This window comes from Pocillopora verrucosa, chromosome 5 (assembly GCF_036669915.1).
Source record: "Pocillopora verrucosa isolate sample1 chromosome 5, ASM3666991v2, whole genome shotgun sequence".
NCBI classification, from domain to species: Eukaryota; Metazoa; Cnidaria; class Anthozoa; order Scleractinia; family Pocilloporidae; genus Pocillopora; species Pocillopora verrucosa.
Window position 1 is genome coordinate 22,910,079 of NC_089316.1, and position 17,747 is coordinate 22,927,825.

General features: G+C 37.0%; 1 long non-coding RNA gene across 1 annotated transcript; it reads left to right on the forward strand.

The window, feature by feature from the left end:
* The first annotated feature begins 10,791 nt into the window (after positions 1-10,791).
* LOC136281121 (uncharacterized) lies at positions 10,792-16,885 on the forward strand. Its single transcript, XR_010717562.1, has 3 exons — positions 10,792-11,015; positions 11,840-11,907; positions 15,642-16,885. It is a non-coding gene; the product is annotated as an uncharacterized lncRNA (long non-coding RNA).
* Positions 16,886-17,747: the final 862 nt, after the last annotated feature.

Sequence of the window (17,747 nt, forward strand, 5' to 3'; positions counted from 1 at the left end):
TATAATTATATACAGCACGTTATCTAGCTTTGTCACATGCTCATCACGCGCTTCTGCCGCATAATCATCACGTACAGTTAAACTTTTAACTCCCGTGATCTAATTGTTCATTCTCCCCTCTAGCTGATACATGTTTCCTTTCAAAGTAGATACGGAAATTTAGTTTTAGTTCAAAGATAACGAATTCTATCTGTTAAAACTTTGAGTATTCTCATTGCCTGTTTGCTGAACCACGAGTCGAATGAGAGAAATCAATGAAACATTTCCGCATCTGGCGACAATAAACCGAGAAATTTTGAGTAAATGAAAGTTAAAAGTTGTCAGCTGCAAGAAAAATAAGATTGCGATATCTTTCTTTATAAATAACATGAGCTCTACAGCTCTAATCAGTTGCAGAATAAAAATTAATTTGTACCTTTAAACTGTTAAACTCTGAATCCCTCTATTCTCCAAACGATGTCATTTGTTAATTCTACATGCCTCAAAATATTGAGAATAACGTTTTGCTTTACAAAAATTTCGATGAAAAAATGAAGGTAACATATTCACGAGTTTGAAAGATCTGGCCTCATCTAATGCCCAGTTTTGTGATCAAAATTGCTGTTCTTCTTGAAAAAAGTTATTGTGCTTGTTTTTTTGTTTGTTTGTTTTTTTATTCTTTTTATGATTATTACTTGTTTACTTTTTTCTCTATGGCGATTAATTAATTCTGTAATCTAAATTCAGCTCAATTTCTTTTTGTGCAAAACACTCGCAATCCGCAAAACCCCTTTTCTTCTCAGAGCAGGACATGTTACACTTTTCCCGAACTAAATCGATAAGGGTGAATTCACACCATGAGTTATATTGTACCAATGCATTTTCTCTTCAAGCGATCAACTAAATATATCCCTCGTTCAATATGATACAAGTTTGTTTTTGGTCATCTTCCCGTTAGCGTTACAGTTCTCTCAAATTTTCGTTTTCCGCTCTCACCGTGACAACTTCATAAAGTTTCTAAAAATAGTAACGGTAAGCTTTTTTCTTGTAAATAACTCCCGCCAATTCTGCACTTAATATTTTTGCAGTCAAAAGCGTAGCTGTCCAGTGAAATCACCAGAGGGAGATACAAAGCTAAAGAAATCACATCAATAATATGTATTCTTTACGTATACTTTTTTTTCCAATTTTCTCGTCTTCCGATTATAATATGCTACATATTTCTTCATTATCTTTTCTCACCTCAAGAATACTTGCAATAAATTTAACTCCAATAAAGTTCTTTTCCTATAAAAATACTTGACTTCTCGTTGTATCTTGAGAAAAGCATATTTAAATCGTTTCGCGTCTTGGCAAGAATTAAAGCGAATACTATAAATACTCTTCTTAAAGAAACATCCGAGGAGGATATTCAAAATTGTTTAAATCTATGTACTCCATGCATCTTTGTGTACAGAAACCCTCAGTGTATCCTACAGGAATTTTATGAATAAATTGTTACTGAACTAGTTGCCTTTAAGTTAGAAGAGAAATCTAAGGCCCTAGCTCTCTGTCTCTTTGAGCTGAAGAATTCATTGTTGAGTTTGGATGCAGCAAGCGAGACCATAAATAATTTTAGAACAATTCGTACAGACAAGTGACGCACATGATACTGGAATAAGAAATGCTACAACGTCATAGACCCCTCATGGGAAGATAAATAAGTTACTTCAAGGTCTGGTATATTTATCTACATGTCAGCATTGATATTAAACCTGTTGTTTAAACTGATCTGATGGATATTTTTTTTTTTACGGTCGTCGGTTAAAAACGATTTTTTCCTTTGAAATTGAAGAGCTTGAAATTTCCTTTCTATCATTATGTATTTGAAGAAATGAAACTTTCGACATTGATGATCTAAGCAGTATGCAGGATGATCCTTTATGTATCCATTGTATGTCATGCCTCATTAACGAGAAATCTATAGCTATATGTGAGAACTTCTGATTGTAAAATCTGATGGTCTAAGATTCGATCCTGCGTTCATGACGAGTAAACAAGTGTGACATTTTTTTCATTCTTTTGTCTCCTGTTTCAAATTATTTCTATTTGTATCTTTAGTCAATACCCGTTTATCTCATTCACTGCATTAGGTCGCTATTAACTTATTCTGTCCTCACCTCGTTAACTCCAGTGAAAATGTGATTTGCCCCACAAATGTGTAACAAAACGGTGCACTTAGTATCACTAGCAGTATTGAAGAAGCTGAATATGAGCTCATCGAACTCGAAACAGAAAGTCGTGTATCATTGTTTATTTCGTGATCCATGATTCTATTTTGAAGCTTTGCTGTTGTTCTATTTATACGCCAAGTTAAGACTGGACCTCATACAAGATCTTTAGGTTTTCATTTTCATTAATCCTGAGTATAGTACAATGACAAAAACATCCTACTTTTAAATTTCTTTTGCTGATGTGATAGTTGTTAAACCACCGCCTGCTTAGGTTTTATGGCGCTGGACTACCTTGCGGGAGGTCGAGGGTTCAAGCCCTACACAACAGAATTCTGCTCCAATATCTTCCAGCGCACGATGTAAACACTCAAACACCGTGCCCATGTTTTCTGTTATCGCGCGAAAAAGTATATCTACTAAAACTGAACTCTGATAGATAACCAGTTAGATGTGATATTACTAACCACCTTGTAGATACGTAGTTCGAACATTTCAAGACAAAAATTTATTCACCGTCGACGACTACCGTATCAAGTTTCGCGAGGAGGTTGAAGGACGTTCCAAATTCTTCAAAAAACCAGAATAATTAATGATGTGGTTGGCGAGGTTTCGTTTTCATACATGATCAATAAACCGTATGCATCGTGGTTCTGGGGTTGAAATTTTCATTTTTGTTGACACACTTACTTAATTTGGCTATTTATACGTAGGACCCGCGAGCGAGCCGGAAACCTGTGCTCTGATCGGCTACCCAAGAGTGAAAAATGTATTTTCTTTCGATTCCCACTTTGATTCCCCACAAAAGAATAAAAAAAAAGCCAAAGCGTTTAAAAAAACCAGAATAATTAATCGTGTCGTTGAGGAGGTTCCCTTTTAAACGTGATCAAGAAATCGTAGTCATCGTGTTTCTGGTGTTGAATTTTTCACTTCTGGTGACACGTTTTCCCAATTTCTCTGTTATTTATACGTTGTGGTGGGACCCGCGAGCGAGCAAGGAAACCTGTGCTTTGATCGGCTACCAAAGAGCGCAAAATGTGTTTTCTTTTTATTCCCTCGTTGATTCCCAAAAAGGTAAATAAAGTAAGAAAAAATGCTTGTAGTCTGTTGAATACCTCGTGTAATGTCGTAATTAAACAGTTTATTTTTGTCGTATGAATAAAAGCTTTTCCGGTATTTTTGGTGAAAACATGAGGTCACAGATTCGTCCCAAATAACAACAAAAAAAAAAAAATCCCAACGAGACTAGCAGATTCATTTGGTAATTCCATGGTGCATGAAAATATTTTGTTCTCATGTAATGTATCCTTTAATCCTTTGCTGAGGAAGTCTTCGTCTCGGTGCTTAAAATGCAGTGAGAGAAATTGGCCGATGTACAGCCTTCTTAGGCTCACACTCGTTCAGGAATGCAAACGCATATAGGAGGTATCAGATAATCGCGCGTGGATACGAATTTTACCATCGAGTTTTCATGACATCTCTTACACCTTCAAAGAAATAATTCAATTCAAGCAAATATATTCGTATCCAAAAGTGGACATGTATAATCCTTTTTTATTTAAAAGATATTGACTGAAAATTTGCATCAAATACAATTTTTTAAATAGCAGCATCGAAAATAGAGATCCGCTGCACCGACGCTCAGCTCGTCGGAAAACCAATTCAATTTCGAACATTGTAATACAAAAATTTCTTATTACAAGAAATATTTCCTTAAAAAAGAATTTAATTCAGCTTCAGGTAAAAAAAAAAATAAAAAAAAACCTACATGGAAAGTAAAACTGTCATGCTGATAAATTCGGTTCTAATGACGACCTTGATACTTTAATATGTGAAGAAAAATTGGTACATTTACAGCGTGCGGTGGATATGCATATGTCACGTCTTGGAAACTGAAAAAATTCTGGTATTTCACCGACAACCATATTACCGTTAGTCTTACCATATATCGCGAATGTTACGATATCAAAAGAAACGTAGGAATTGTGTATTTTTCTTTTCAACCTCGAGCTTTGTTTCAAACTTCGTTTGTTTTGGAGAGATATTTGCTGGTTTTGACTTTGACAAGAGCTCTAATTATTTACAGCACGTTATCTAGCTTTGTCACATGCTCATCACGCGCTTCTGCCACATAACGATCACGTACATTTAAATCTCTACAAGTTATATCACTTCCAGGAATTTAAGGATTTAGGAAATTGCATCGCGTGCAAACTATTGAACCACGAGTCAAATGAGAGAAACCAATGAAACATTTCAGCATCTGACAACAATAAACCGAGTAAATTCGACTGAATTAAAGTTGATTGTTGTGAGCCACCGGAAAAATAAGATTGCGATCTTTCATGAAAGACAACATTAGCTCTACAGCTCTAATCAGTTGCAGAATGAAAATTGATCCTCTGAATCCCTCTATTCTCCAAACGATGTCATTTGTTAAATCTACATGCCTCAAAATATTGAGAATAACGTTTTGCTTTACAACAATTTCGATGAAAAAATGATAAAAAAATATGTATTCTTTATGTAAATTTTTTTTGCCTTTTTTCTAGATTGATTGAAAGATCTAACCTCGTCTAATGCCCAGTTTCGCGATCAAAATTACTGTTCTTCTTTAAGAAAGTTATTGCGCTTATTTTTTTGTTTGTTTGTTTTTTATTCTTATTATGATTATTATTTGTTTACATGTTTCTCCATGGCGATTAATTAATTCTGTAATTTAAATTCAGCTCTTTCCCTTTTAGTGCAAAACACTCGCAATCCGCAAAACCCCTTTTCTTCTCAGAGCAGGACATGTTACACTCTGCCGTAACTGCATCGATAAGGGTGAATTCACAGCGTGAGTTATATTGTAACAATGTAATTTCTCTTCAAGTGATCAACTTGATATATCCCTCGTTCAATATGGTACACATTTGTTTTTGGACATCTTCCCATTAGCGTTACAATTCTCTCAAATTTTCGTTTTCTACTCTCACCGAGACGACTTCATAAAGTTTCTAAAAATAATAACGGTAAGCTTTTTTCTTGTAAATAACTCCCGCCAATTCTGCACTAAATATTTTTTGCAGTCAAAAGCGTAGGTGTCCGGTGTAATCACCAGAGGGAGATACAAAGCTAAAGAAATCACATCAATAATGTGTATTCTTTATGTAAATTTTTTTTGCCACTTTTCTCGTCTTTCGATTATAATATGCTACATATTTCTACATTATTTTTCCTCACCTGAAGATTACTTGCAATAAAATTAGCTCCAATAAAGTTCTTTTCCAAGAAAAATACTTGACTTCTCGTTGTATCTAGAGAAAAGTACATTTAAATCGTTTCACGTCTTGGAAGGAATTAAAGAGAATACCATAAATACTGTTCTTAAAGAAATATCCAAGGAAGATATTCAAAATTTGTTAAATCTGTGTACTCCATGCATTTTTGTGTACAGAAACCGTCAGTGTATCCTACAGGAATTTTATGTATAAATTTTTACTGAACCAGTTGTCTTTAAGTCGGAGGAGAAATCTGAGGCCCCAGCTCTCTGTCTCTTTGAGCTCCGGAATTCTTTGCTGAGTTTGGATGCAGTAAGCGAGACCATAAATAATTGTATAACAGTTCGTACAGACAAGTGATAGATCGTATCATAGATACCGCATCTCGTAGATCCCTCGTGGGAAGATAAATAAGCTACCTCAAGGTCTGGTATGTTTATCTACATGTTAGCATTGATATTTGTCGTTTAACCTTATCTGACGGATAGGGTTTTTTTTCTTCGGTCGTCGGTTAAAAATTATTTTTTCCTTTGTCACGAAAAAGTTTGAAATTTCCTTTCTATCATTATCTCTTTGAAGACATGAAACTTTCGATATTGATGATCTAAGCAGTATGCAGGATGATCCTTTATGTATCCACTGTATGTCATGGCTCATTAACGAGAAGTGAGAACTTCTGATCGTAATATCCGATGGTCTAAGATTCGATCCTGCGTTCGTGACAAGTAAATAAGATCGATATTTCCTTCATTCTTTTGTCTCATGTTTCAAATTATTTCTATTTGTATCTTAAGTCAATACCCATTTATCTCATTTACTGCATTAGGTCGCTATTAACTTATTCTGTCCTCACCTTAACTCCTGTGAAAATATGATTTGCCCCACAAATGTGTAACACAACGGTGCACTTGGTAACACCAGCAGTATTGAAGAAGCTGAATATGAGCTCATCGAACTCGAAACAAAAAATCGTGTATCACTGTTTATTTCGTGATCCATGATTCTATTTTGTAGCTATGCTGTTTCACTATTTATACGCCAAGTTGAGACTGGGCCTCATACAAGATCTTTTAGATTTTCATTTTCTTTAATCCCGAGTATAGCACAATGACATAAACATCCTACTTTTTAAATTTTTTTTGTTGATGGGATAGTCGTTAAACCACTGCTTGCTGCTTAGGTTGTGGGGCGCCGGGCTGCTGTGCGGGAGGTTGGGGGTTCAAGCCCTACACAACAGAATTCTGCTCCAATATCAGTCTTTACTGAGCCCACATTTGTATCTTCCAACGCACGATGTAAACACTCAAACATCGTGCCCATTTTGTCCGTCATCGCACGAAAAGGTATACCTACTAAAACTGAACTCTGACAGATAACCCGTTAGAAATGATACTACCAACCACCTTGTAGATACGTAGTTCGAACATTTCAAGACAAAAATTTATTCACCGTCGACGACTACCGTATCAAGTTTCGCGAGGAGGTTGAAGGACGTTCCAAATTCTTCAAAAAACCAGAATAATTAATGATGTGGTTGGCGAGGTTTCGTTTTCATACATGATCAATAAACCGTATGCATCGTGGTTCTGGGGTTGAAATTTTCATTTTTGTTGACACACTTACTTAATTTGGCTATTTATACGTAGGACCCGCGAGCGAGCCGGAAACCTGTGCTCTGATCGGCTACCCAAGAGAGAAAATTGTATTTTCTTTCGATTCCCACTTTGATTCCCCACAAAAGAATAAAAAAAAAGAAATGCTTTTAGCCTGTATAATTTCGTATCTAAACAGTTTTTTTTTGTCCTGTGAATAAAAGCTTTTCTAACAATTTTGGCTAAAACAGAGGTCACAGATTCGTCCCAAATGAAAACAAAACAAAGCAAAAATCACAACCAGACTAACAGATTCATTTGGTCATTCCATGGTTCAGGAAAATAGTTTGTTATCAAGTAATATATCCTTTGATCCTTTGCTGACGAAGCCTTCGTCTCGGTCTTTAAAATGCAGTGAGGGAAATTGGCCGATGTACAGCCTTCTTAAGCTCACAATTGTTTACTAATGCTCATGCATATATGAGGTATTGGATAACCGTGCGTGGATGCGAATTTTAGCATCGAGTGTTCATAACATCTTTTACACCTTCAGAGAGATAATTCAATTTAGGCAAGTAAATTCGTATCCAAAAGTGGACATGTATCATCATTTTTGTTCAAAAGATATTGATAAAAAATTTGAATCAAATACAATTTTTAACCCTTTAACTCCCAAGATCTGATTGTCAATTCTCCATTCCAGCTGCTACACATTTTCTTGTCAGTTAGTTATGAGAAGTTGGTGTTAGATTAGGAAAACAACTTTTGCCTGATCAGTTTGAGGATTCTCATTACTTTTTTGTGGGATAATGTATGGATATTATAGGGAGAAGTTACTTGTTGATCACTTCTGGGAGTTAAAGGGTTAAATAAGAGCATCGAATACAGAGATCCGCTGCACCGTAACTCAGCTCGCCGGAAACCAATTCAATATAGGATATTGTAATACAACAATTTCTCATTACAAGAACTATTTCCTTTAAAATGGAATTGAATTCAGCTTCGGGTGAAAAAAAGACAATTGGAAAAAAACAGCTAACATGGAACTTTCATCTTGATAAATTCGGATATAACGACGAACTTGAAACCTTTATAGCGGAGCTCGCAGCGCGCGAACCGTAGCCCCACAATTATACGAAATAGTGGTAACCCATCCAGCCGAAAAAATTTGGACGTGCGACCGTACGACCGTACGACCGACCGTACAAAGTGCCACTTTTAGCATGCGCGGCCAACTGTACTACGGGCACTATCTTGGGTGGAAGGGTGAGGGAGAAGGTAATGCGCAGGCGCGATTGCGCGCGTAACTCGGATACCCCATTAGTGTGCGCCAGGAAACACCGGCTGATGACAATGAAGTGCGCATACTCGAGTGTCGAACTTCAGTGTAGCGTACCGCGGGCACACGGCTAGGCATTGCACGAAGGCTTCACGTGGGTTAGTGGATGTGAAGCCGCGTAAGCAAATAATCTGCAACCCGCGTTTTGAGCGCGAAATCAACTTGGTGAGGTTGTAGTTGAACAGTAATTCTCAGTATTCCGTAAATTCTAATCAACTCGCAGAGCAACAATACAGGCAGAATCAAGGCTTTGTCACAGGAGGAAATTGTTATGATTCAAGTTCGTGGAGAGAGGGTTTTGAGTGAAAATAGGATGAAAAGAGAGAGACTGAGCGACCAAAAAAAAAAAACAAGAAGTAAGTGAGTCGAGAGAAACGCGCAAGAAAGTTGGAAGAGGACACCAATCTGGTTTAATACGGTGAAAAGAACGCGAAAGAGAACAAGAAAGACGTAAGTAAAAAGGAAAATATCTAGCGAAGAGTAACGCGAGGAAACTCAAGTAGTTTAAGGCCTGGGTTCTATCTTGGTTCGAGACCCCCAGCAGAGTTTCAAGACTTAAAAAAATGGCGGCCGTTATCGCATGGACTTGCGACTAAATACAGGAATGGCTCCGACCTGTGATTGGATGATAAAAATAATAAAAGTTAATAAGTTATATCTTAACTCCTTGCTCGTGAGTATTGTTAACCGCGTGTTTCGAAGCGGAACAATGAAATATCAATGTGACAACACCGATGAGTCAAACAAGAAATGGCTACTTACATAACGAAGAGAGGGAAGAGTCGATCTTGTTCAGTGAGGTCGTTCAGCGATATTCCGGCGATGAGAAAGTCACCTGCTGACAAGCTCCGCTGACAAAACTCATTTAGTGAGTTTAGGCGGACGACCAGAGACTGGAGCCATTCGTGTATTTCACCGCAGACAGGAATGGCTCCAACTCACGTGTATATTAATTTTTTTTAGTTCCGGCTAAATAATTTATACGCTGAGATAAAAGCTGAAAGAGCGATTTATTAGGTTCTGCTTATGTTGAAGTCTACAGTGCTTGCAAATGAAGCCCTCTTTTATTACTACAGGGCCATAGAGTCTCTAAGTTGAGTTACTGCATGTCACGTTTGGAAAATCACGCAATGTTGCGTGACGCTGCTACCGACGTTTTTAATTTACCGTATGCTCTGCTGGAGAAATATGGCTTGGCCGCAATCGAGGGATTTTTTTTTTCGCGGAAAACTGATTTTCTAGGTTATTGTTCACGTGAAGGACAAATCCACAAACGTGCTCTTCATCTGTTTTTGCATAACACCTAAAGGAAGAAAGTCGCGGATTAATTTTGCTTGGTAATTTCTAACAACTCCATTAGACCTAAAAAAGGAAAAAGAAAAAACAAACAAACCAAAAAAACGTCTTACCAGTCAAACCAGTGGTAGTAGCTCTGGCACTGTATCATGTCAAAGTACCTTGACTGTTTGCAATGATGGTACAACCGATTTTCGAACAGTTTTCGGCTATAACAAGAAAGGGTAAAATGATTTTATAGAACTTGTTCTAAAATTAATGAAGGCTGTTCATCACATGACGCTGTATTGGAACGAGTATATCTCGTTTGCTATTGTATCACACTACTGTTTTAGACAAGGCATATATACCACTTAAACTTAAGAAAGAATGAGTAGAACATAAACCACATTTTCTGTAAATTACAAGAGCCATCCTAACATAATTTGCCAACTGCTTGCCAGGCATCATCTGTAAAAAAACCGCTTCAATTTTTCAAATTTCATAATTTTTAGCTAAGACCGTGGCTCTCAAAAATATTTCTCACCTTGCCTAAAAAATTTTCAAAAGAAATTTTCAAATTTTTCAAAACTTTGCCTATTCCTGCTCGTAGGTCCAGCCAAGCCCTTATGGTCATTGGCCCCCGCAGTATCCACTTACAATGGCTTACAAATGTAGGTGTTTAGTGTTAACTTGTAAAAACTACCTGAAGAAGTTTACGACAGTTAGACGAAACGCGTCAGAGAATAAAGAAGTATTACAACTACTGTTCGCACAGCGCTGCTCACTAGTTTAGTTTTAATTTTTTCAATTTTTTTTTTTAAAATTGTTAAAAAAAAAGTTAAAAAAATTATTGAAAAAAATAATTAATAAAGGTTTGATTCGGAACTATGCGGTGAAATACAGGAATTACTTTAGTCTCTGGTCGTCCGCCTGAACTGACTAAATCAGTTTAGTCAGCAGAGCTAGTCAGCAGATGACTTTTTCGTCGTTGGGATATCAGGCTGAACGACCTCGCTGAACAAGAAAGGCTGTCATCCCCTCGCTACGTAGGTAACCATTTCTTGTTTGACACATCGGTGTTTTCACTCGCATTGATATTTCATTGTTCCGCTTTGAGATACGCGGTTAACAATACTCACGAGCAAGGAGTCAAGATGTAACTTATTAACTTTTGCTATTTTTATTATCTAATCACGGGTCGGAGCCATTCCTGCATTTAGTCGTTTGTCTCGCATGGCGCATTCAAAGTTTAGATCAGAGAGCGTTTACGCTTTTAAGGAGGCGAAGATGGATATCTACCGAAAAATTTTTTACAATACGTTGTTTTCGTGCAGATGTGGGGTCTATAGCTAAGGTGAGTGGTAGTTTTGTGTTTAATTCGACAAATTAGCTCTAATTTGCCGTAGCTACCATAATGCTCTGAGGCGTAAATTCAAATAACGGACGTTTCATTCAAGGAAAGTGCATTTTTTCGTTTACTAAATTATGGATTAAAATTAGTTTTGGTATGTTTCGAAAATTTTCCATTCTCGTCAATGTAGGATGAGGTGGAAATTGATAAACTGCGGAGTGAAAACTTACCCGTAGCGTAAATTTAGTTTGTTTATCAAAATTAAATACCTTGGCTAAATCCCGAGTTAGAAATTTAACGGCGATTTACAGTACAACACTTTTGTGGGTAAATGTATCTAAGTGAGCTTCAACAAAGAGAATTTATAACTCAGTCTACAAGGCATGTAAATTTCGAATTAATTAGATATAAATAGAGCAAAAAACTATACGTCAACAGATGTGTTCTTATACATGTGCAGCGAAATTAAAAGTAAATATTTATATGTTTTAGATTGAATCGATCTCAAGAGAGGTAACAGACTGAATTGGGATGTCGTGTTTCACCTTGGTTAACAATGACTTCGATTTGCTTACCTGTTACGAATAACACAAACATTCTCAATCATACATGAACATGGTAAATAGGAATCTGAACATTACCTTTTCTTAACTATGATTTTTATTTACATCATTATACAACTTCCACATTCGTCAGGGCATGTTATGCAACTTGTGAAATTAAAGCCATCTAGCATTTGAAGTCAAATAATGTAAACTAAGTAAAAACTGTTGCACGAGACTTCTTTTCTAATTTCATGTTGACAGTGTATTTTTTTCAATCCATAGGGGCAAGATAGCTCAACAGCACAGCTATCTTGCAGTCAAACATAATCTTTGACTTGCTTATGATGAAGGTGAGCAATTAGTAACTTAAGTGTTAATTACCAGTAACAAATTTGCTCTTAATCCAAAGCTGATGGACAACAATCACTTTCAAGCAATTTATTACCTTTTTTAAATAGCCTGACTAAATAATTTAAGGGAAGAAAATTAAGTAAGAATGCTTGATCAAAATACTTTATAAATGTACTGTAATCTTCCAGGATTGTAGTGATTTCAGAGCAACTTTCTTTTGTGAAGAGTACTTGATACCTCATCTGATAACTCATAGTCATCAGGATTGGCAAGCTGGTTATTCTGCATTAAAAGGTTGCATTCCATAATTTTATATCAGACTGTAGTTACTTAGTAGCCTTTAGGACAAGAACTTGTATTTTTTCCAGGTGGTTTTCATACCTGTTGGCACAATATTTGGATTTGGGGTTGCGGTTGAGGTTGTTGCACAATTTTTCAAGCTGTATCACTTCAGGTGTTTTACCTAGTACAACCTCTGCTGCTTTTGCTGTTTTTGAAGTGAGGGGCTGGTTACTTTCATCTGACCTAGAACAAATCTCATGCTCTGAAAGCTGTGGAAGGTGGTTTTGCTCTAGAGGCTCTGCTATTTTCTTGAGGTTATTGTTCCTTTCCTTGGTCTTTGTCACCCTGTAAGTAGTCATGTAAGTTTTCAAGTTGTGATTCTTCTCTAAAAATAACTGCAGCAACTTCCTTGTCATCACCATTGTCTATGTCCTCACAAGATGGTTCTTGAGAAAAGAAAAAAAAGGGACTAGACTATAATTTAATTGCTGCATTTGTTTTATTATGTAAATGAATTTCCTTGTAGTATTGATATAGTACTTTACATACGCCTAATTACTCTCAGGCAAAAATCAAGATCTATACCATGTAACTAAGGAAGCAATTTAGTTCTCAATTGCTCATTTTTCTGTGCTAAGATGAAGCCACAGGAACAAATATGTTGTGTGTATTTTGGTTGCTTATTTTCCTTCACATTTTGCGTACATGTTTCATTTCACTGAAATTCTATCATTGACTACTATAATAACTTGAATGCAAAATACTTTGTGGTTGGGTGATGAGATCAGTTTCTTCTGGCTGACATTCTTCAGCGGCTGAGGGGCTGTCATCATCAAGATGTAACTTGTTGTAAACTAAACTAGTTCCCCACTCTTACTTCTCAGCTGGTATAGAGGCAGTTCTTCGGGTTTCTCAGAACATTTTTTCCAAGCAGTCTCCAAACTGGTTTGAATGGGTTTGACTGAACTAGACCTGAAATGAAAGACACGAGGACCCTCAGGGTGATGTGTGGCTTCACTAGGACCATCATGGAACTCTACTGAACCATCATCTTTCCAGTGCCACCAAACCCCTGGTCCTGGAAGCAGGAAATCACCTATTACCTTCAGCTGAGCCTGGCATAATCTTGCCTTCTTCATTAACAGGTCTTTGCATACTGTTGTGTTTGCTCTGTCAGGTAACCTCTTTGCCAACTTTGTAATTTCCCATTCTTGAATGCTGACTGTATTTTCCTCTACAGTGATATCTTCTCCCAGTATGTGAAGAAATGCATTCGGCACCAAATCTTAAGCATGTTTGCTCCATGTCTTTCTTGTTATGTCTACAATTCTGTCCAAAAACCTTTCCAACAACTTAGCATTGATGGATGAAAGACACACCAGCATGTAGATGACAGAAGCATGATGCACAGCAATGTGATAGTAGATACCATACAATTTACAAATGGTCATGGTCTTGTGTGGGGCTAGTATGGCTCTCATTGCTGGTGTATGTTTAAATAAAAGGTTTAGATTACTGCATTTTATGTAAGTACAATGGGAATACACCTGCAGGCGGAACATGTACTTTGGATTTTGTAGGTTGTTCATAATTCATATGCCTTTCTTAAAGGCCACCTGAAAAAGCTACAGCATATGATGGGTTTGATATGTCACAAATTTTTGAGAGCCCAGAAGGAAAAGAGGGACTAGGAGGAGTGGGGTAATGGAGTGTTGAGGGGGTAGGAGTGGGGTAATGGAGTATTGAGGGGGTAGGAGTGGGGTAATGGAGTATTGAGGGGGTAGGAGTGGGGTAATGGAGTATTGAGGGGTAGGAGTGTGGTAATGGAGTGTTGAGGGGGTAAGAGTGGGGTAATGGAGTGTTGAGGGGGTAAGAGTGGGGTAATGGAGTGTTGAAGGGGTAGGAGTGTGGTAATGGAGTGTTGAGGGGGTAGGAGTGGGGTAATGGAGTGTTGAGGGGGTAAGAGTGGGGTAATGGAGTGTTGAAGGGGTAGGAGTGTGGTAATGGAGTGTTGAGGGGGTAGGAGTGGGGTAATGGAGTGTTGAGGGGGTAGGAATGGGGTAATGGAGTGTTGAGGGGGTAGGAGACTTTAAATGTATGGAAGGGTTTACATGTATACCTCAAGTGTCTGTAAGAGTACAAAGTGACACAGATCTTCATGCACAATATTTAATTTGCTGGTGTCCATGATAGCAAAATACTTACTCTTTTTCTGATCAAATGTATTAGTGTTGACTCCTCAGGACTTTAGGTACTCCTTCAAGACTTGCCCAGCTTTGGGTGGTGGAACACTTGCCCCTTTTCTTCTTATTTGATACTCCTTGGCCTTCTCAGACCAGTTCACAGTCTTCCAGTCGTTCACATCCAGCATTAGCTACTCTAGGTTTCCATCCACAGTACTGGGAACGTGCGACCTCTTCTGTCGCTTGGGGGCATTTTTTACCCTCCTTTTGGCTTCATCAATGGTTTCAAACATTCTACCATTCTTTGCCTTTTCCTGGCTGCGAAAGATTTTCGTTGAGCCTGGTGAAGGTTGATATCATTATTTTTTCCAGGAATTTTCTACCTTTTTTTTTAAAATTTTCTCTTTTCTTTACGGATTTTTTTTTTGCCTCAACAGGTGAAACTTTCTTTGTCAACCCAGCCTTGGGAACCATGGACATTCCTTCTCCAAAGGACTTTCCCAGTTGCTCCTTACATGCAGAGTTGAATTCCTTATCTATTACTGACCTTATGTTTTTTACTTCTTTTTTTGTTGGTTTGAAGATTTTTTTTTCCTGGAAGCTCTTTGGCTTGTCTTTTTACTTCTGTGGATGCCTCCCTTCTGCTCACCACACAACCTGTGCTTTTTTTGAAGAGGCTACTCTCTACTGGTGTTGTTAAGAGACAACATTTGCATTCTTCTACTTGGTGCATAGTTTTTTTACCCTGGGCAGTCTTCTCCCAGCTTTCCATAGAATATGCATTTAGATACTGTTCCTTTTTTTTCTGGCAGCGACCACTGTGAAATTTGGCTATCAATGGCCTTATATTTCGGATCAATATCAATATCTGGGCAACTGCCCACCTACCCCTCCCCTAACCCAACAACAGTCTATTGATAACAAGTGAGGGTTAATGTTGGGGTAGGGGAGGGGTAGGTGGGCATTATTAAACCTTTACACTGTAACATCAGTAAGCATAGTCTCCTTACTGTTCTCAATACATTTTTGTTATGTGCTGGCAGGGAGAATTTGTTTAACAATCAAGAGGTTGTTTAGTTTGTTATTATTGCCTTTATTCTCATAACCCTAATGTTTGATTCAGGGGTGATATTGAAAGGGGAAATTTGACGCTAGACACTATCAGGAATTAAAGGGTTAAAGGAAGCAGGTTATTAAAAAAAATATAACTTTGATTCAAGCAAGTATTTGAATATGTGAGTAACATTTGATGTTTTCACATGTAACAGGATGATCCAGCTGAAGATGGCCTCAAAAAGGAGTGAACTCCACTGCAACAAATAAGTCACTACTTTTGAAACTTGAGCACTTGGTAAATACACCTTGGTTTGCAATTCTGATGATTACAGTTTGCTGAAGTAATTGAAATGTCAGTCTCCAAGCAGGGACCATCCACATGACCTGTAGAGTCATAAGCCATGAGATAACTTTAGAGAAATGCATTTGTGTTAGTAGAACTATTGTGAGTACAGTACCACCTAGTGACAAAAGTTAATGATTTCCTGTAAGTATGAATGTTTGGGAGAAGTTATAGTGGTAACTGATGCTTTTTTGCTAAAATGCATAGGATTTAATGATTGTAAAGTATATCTCTTAGCTTTTAAACTTTCAAATTTGTATTAATTGTAACTGTTTACCATATTTATTTCTTTGTACCTCAAGCCCTCAAAAGTTGAAGCAAGTTAGTCAATTACCTGATTTCCTGGTTTAGAATTGTGAGATTGATTGATTTATTATTGATTGATTTATAATTTTGCTGTGTAAGTTGCCACATTATAACATGTAATATTATTATTTGAATTGCATTAAATACTCTCACCCAAGCTTTCATTAATGCATGGTGTTTCTTATCAATACTCATACCCAAATTAAAGATTGATATTAGGAATTGGTCACAAGATATGTAAGTTTTAAATGATGGGAAACTGGAGAGGAAAAAATCCCTCTTCAATTAGGACTAAAATTAAAGTGGGCTCTGCTATTTGAATTCATGTTTTTACTTTGACCTGCATGAAAGTAAAATTAATTGGCATCCGCATAATGCACAAAGCAAGAATATAAATGACTTAGCTTAATAAGTTATAAAATTACAATAAGAAAGTTGTGCAGACCATAATCTTGCCTTTTATCCTTCTCTGGATATTTACTCAAATAGCATAGTCACTATCAGTCTCTTGCACTCTCACTCTCACTCTTCACTGAGCATGTGGAAAGATGATAACCTTGGGAAATTTTTTTAAATGAAGAGAGGAAAGCTTGTCCTCTTACCACAGATAGTTCTTTTGTACGTCATCAGTACATACCTAGTCTTATTTGTACATTAAGTTGATTGTTCTAGGTAGGCTAACCTAATAAATTAGTTGTGAAAATTTCTTTGTTTGACTCAATTTTACCTGACAAACCTAAACTGAATAATAGAAACTTGAAATTTATTTCTTCTCCTTTTGAGGTGTACATCAAAATTTTGAAGTCATGGCAGGCTTGAACTACAGGTTTATAAGAAATCTGCATATGTGTATGTGTGTTTTAACATATAAAACCGGTGAAAAGGTTGCTTAACTTTTTTCATTAGTACACATTTCTTTTTCTTTTTCTTTTTCGCTAGATTTAAAAATATCTAGAAAGAGAGTTTATTCGAAATCGTTTCCGAGAATCATGTGCATATGTAGACAGCCTGGTGACGTCAGTTTTCTTTTTACTTAGTTCGAATAATGTTATCTTTCTTCTAAGCCTGCTGACACATCCAACGCTTGCTTCTATCAGTTCGACTTCTTCCTTATATTAATTTCATTTTATCAATTTTTTCAAATTTCAAATCAAATTACCATGAATAAAAACAGGCTTTTCTCACCTCACAATCGACATTCCTTTCTTAGCAGCATGAAGGAAGTTTGTCATCATAGACTCAGTTAAACGATCTGCCACGAGTCTCCTACAACTCAGTGGAGGAGCATCTGAAGTACTAATCGGACGGTCGTAGCTCCGACTCCTAATTGTAGCACACCGAGTTCTTTTTTCTTGAGTATACCTGTGTCATTCCCTGAAGGACATCATCTTTCATTGTTTGTTTCCCTGGAAATGTCGTCTTTTTGGCTGGAAGGTGTGAGAAAGCTTTCGGAATAATCTTTTGTTGTGCAATGTTCCTTCATTCTGATATTTAGCGATGATAGAAAACAAATACGCATGCATAGCATATTTTTGTTTATATTTTGATAATGTAGTTCCTTTATCTTTAAATACATTGTAGAAACCATGACCAGATTATAGGCCTCGCGCTTGAGCCGCGAATCAAAGCGGAATAATAAAAAAAACTCGCTCCTGAACCTACAGTACTC